This window comes from Lepidochelys olivacea (genome assembly GCF_965140295.1).
Source record: "Lepidochelys olivacea isolate rLepOli2 genome assembly, chromosome: 9".
In the NCBI taxonomy this organism is placed as follows: Eukaryota; Metazoa; Chordata; order Testudines; family Cheloniidae; genus Lepidochelys; species Lepidochelys olivacea.
The window spans coordinates 96,747,841-96,751,788 of record NC_140419.1 but is presented as its reverse complement, the minus strand read 5'-3'; positions in this window follow the sequence as shown (position 1 = coordinate 96,751,788).

Sequence of the window (3,948 nt, the reverse complement as noted above, 5' to 3'; positions counted from 1 at the left end):
TCTAGTTTGCATTCAATTTACATCACAAACACATTAACACATCTTAACTCATCTATGTAGAGTGGAAATTTGATAATAGTCCCTTGGAAGCCCTACCGGCTATGTCAAACACAAACAATTTCAGACACTGCAAACCAAAATGAGATGAAACGTCACGTCTCAAAAAATAAATGATCTTTGCTGGCAAAGTGCAACAGATTTTACAAACCCATAACTCAATTTTAGCTCCTCTTGTTTTAATCTGCAGCTTATCAGTTCTCCCCTTAGTCAAAAAGTGACTCCAAAACACCTCCACAACCGTAAATGTCTCTCACATCAGCTGCAGGAAGGAACATTTTTAATGTTTTGGACACAGTGCACAGCATTCACGGTTCATAAACTCAAACACTTTTACAATGACCCAAGGGCCATCATAACCTCATAGCAAGGGAGAGGTCATTCTCCAGCCTCCCCCATACTGGTGCATTCAGGACTTCACATATTCTATTCCACATGGAATCCAGTTAGCCTGTTTGTGGGCATAAGCAGTTAGCCTGTTTATTACGGTGTGAAATGCTCTCCAGAATTCTATAGCAATTACAGTAATAGAATATCCATCTTGCTTTGCAAAGACCTGGGGATGCTTGTCAAAGATCATCTCCCTCCAGATGTCCTCAAAGGAAAAGTCACAGCTCTTCCTCTCTTCTAGTAAAGTTATTAGAGTTAATACAGAGAGGTAATAGCACCACATACCAAACAGATTCTTTAAAATGCAATCCTGATTTAAAATCTTTAGGTTTGGGTATCTTTTGCAGTTGCCAGTTAAGTCTATTATTCATTCCGGCACAGAGATTCTCATTTAAAGCAGGATCATTTATATCAGTACTTGGTGCCACAATTTTGAGTCCTGATTCTGTAGTGTAAGTCATGAGCACATTAGTCATCTATTCTGCGGGGCAAACTCCTGGCAGAAAGGTAGGTGAGAACAAGGGTCTCCTGGGTAAAAAGAGCAGACTGTAACTCTTAAAAGGCAGGCTATTTGACTGGCATTGTATTAGATTAGAATGCTGTTTAACAATACTATCAGCTCAGTTAAGATAAGCATATATATGGTCCCAGGGCAAGGAACCAATTACTGACCAAGGCCCTGCAATCAGGAAAACCAACCGGATTCCACATGGCGGCAGGGTTCTGCACTAACAGATCTCAAATACAAGAAAGGGGCCCTGTAGCAGATCGACACTCGCCGGTGTGGTGCCTCCTGCTGGTCACTCAGGAATTAGCTCTTTCCAGCATGGCAGAGCGCCTCCTGTTGGCCGGTGTCTCACCCGCCTCAGGCCCCCGTGTCCTTCCCAGACCCCAGTGCCCCTTTACCTTGAGGTTCTGCCCCAGCAGCACCCCCACACTCTGGGTCTCCCTTCCCAGGGGAGCCCTCAAACCTCTATCCCCACCTTGCCTCAGTGGCTACTGCCCGTCATCATCTGGCCCCCTCTCACTGGGGCAAACTGCAATGTAATGGCCACTCATCATCGGCAGGGGGGGTGGACCAGCTGCCTCTGCCTATCCCTGGGCTACACCTCTGCAGCCCCAGTACCTCTTTAGGCCTTGCGCCAGGCTGGAGCTGAGCTCCCCTCCCCTCCCCTCCCCTGCCTTGCTTCAGGTACCCTTTTCTCCCAGACAACTAGATTCTTCTCCCTAGAAGGCTGGAGAGAGACTCTGACCCAGCTCCTCCCTTAGGCCTTCTTATATTCCCAGCCCCACCCTGATTGGCTCCCCAGGACTGTTTTTAACCCCTTCCACACCGGAGCAGGGTGACCACCCCGCTATCGGCCCAAAGATCACATTCAATCCCCTTTGACATGTATTCTTTAGATACTTTGAGTGAGACTGTGCTGCCCCTCTAACATGACCCCGATACACCTCTCCCATCTCCAGCCCTGCTCCTGGTCAACATCAGGGCTTTTGACGGGGTCCTTGGAAAGCAGCCTTACAGCAGTCTTCTATAGAGCCTGCACCAGGGGAGTCCTGTTCTGACTGGAACTGGTGTTTTTAGAGCCCTTTTATGTTTATTCCACGGTGAAATTCTGGCTCCATAAAGTCACTAGGAATTTTGCCATGGACTTCAAACCCCTGACCCTTTTACCCAGATGGGAGTGAAGAATCTCACTCTTTGTTTCAAAGTTTTCAGTAGGTGTTGCTCTGCCTGGTTAGTTGGGGGCATTTAGTACACACCTCTGGGCTTGACTCTGTTTCTCATGTTTGCATTACATCAAGCTTCCCTGAATACACATTTAATTCACACTTACAGTAGAGAACCCCATGAACACTGAGCTCATGTTACTAAACAATTGATTGGGGCTGGAATCACAGAAGCCAGTGCAAATTATATCACTTACAGCCTGCAATAACCCACAGCGGGTGAAATTGGGGTGAAACAGAGAGCAATATTTAAGATTTTCCACTGTGGAGGGCTGCATTAAGCACACTATTCAAACCCCACTGGGGCTTCCCTGGACTTCAAGAGGTTCTGCATCAGGACCCAGTGGAGATAACTGAGTCGGCACATTCCTTGGCTATGCGCCATCCACTTCTTGGCTTGCACGGACCTCTACAGGTCTGCCAGCATAGAGGAGTTTGCAGCATTATCAGCTCACCCCAGCTGATGGTCTGGTCAGAGAGCAGATTAAGATTTATTGGAGCCCTGGTCACAAAGACCATTCCCCCCACCCTGAATCTCCCTCACCATGGGGCCCTGCCCCCTGCTCCTCCCCTTCCCCCAAAGACCCTGCCCCCTCAGGGCCGGATTAATGCTCCTGTGGGCCTGGGGCTATTAAATTTTGTGGGGCCCCTGTAGACAAGTCTTTTTCCTAATTTAAAACAAAATGATCACAATTATGGCATTGAGGCTATTAACGCTATACGAAACTTGCCTTTTAATTAATATAAAGCCGTTCTGTGGTTACATTTCAGGCTTAAAACATGTAGAATATAGTTAAGTTAATTCAAAATAGCCTGCTTCTTACCTTAGCACAGCTGTTATATTAGTTTCTTTCTGGGATGGAGTTTGGGTGCAGGAGGGGATGCTGACTTGGGGCAGAGGGTTGGGGGGCAGGAGGGGGTGCGAGGTGCAGGCTCCAGCCGGGAGGTGCTTGCCACAGGTGGCTCCTAGCCACCGGCACAGCAGGGCTCAGGCAGGCTGCCTGCATGCCATGGTCCCACGGTGCTCCCAGAAGTGGCCGGCTGCTGGCACGTCTCTGCGCAGCCCTCGGTGGAGGGGGACAGCGTGTCTTCATGCGCTGCCCATGCCCACAAGCGCCACTCCTGCAAGCACCAATGGGAGCTGTGGAGTCGGTACTGGGGGAGGGAGCAGTGTGCGGAGCCGCCTCCCCTTCCCCCCGCCACAGAGATGTGCCAGCAGCCAGCCACTTCCAGGAGTGAGCCCTGCTGCGCCCTGAGCCCTGTGCGCCCTGAGCCCTGCTGCGCCGGGGCCCCCCCTTAGCCCGGGGGCCTGGGCTGCAGCCCCTAAAGCCCCTGCATTAATCCAGCCCTGTGCCCCCTGGCCAGGCTGGAAGCCGGAGCTGGGCTGTGGTAAGAGTCTCCAAGGGAGCCTGGGCCACTGTAGGGAGCCCTGGACCCTCCACCTGTCCTGGGCAGCCCCTTGGGCATGGGCTCTGTAGGTCCATGCATGAATTTGCCACTGGTTCTAGAACTTGGGCTCTGTGGCTGTTTCTTTTACATGGGCAACAGCAAATATAAACCCACCTAACCCGGCCCACGATATTTCTTGGGGTTTGAAACTATGCAATAGGTTTATCCTATGCAAAGTTGGGGTGGTTGCTCCTCCTTTCACATCCAAGCTACCATTTCAGAGAATCCTCGTCAAATGAACATTTGGGGACCTTAAATTAAAGGGTTACCCGAAGTAAGCAAACAAGAGCCTGTACTTTGGAACTATTGCTCCAGCTTCTC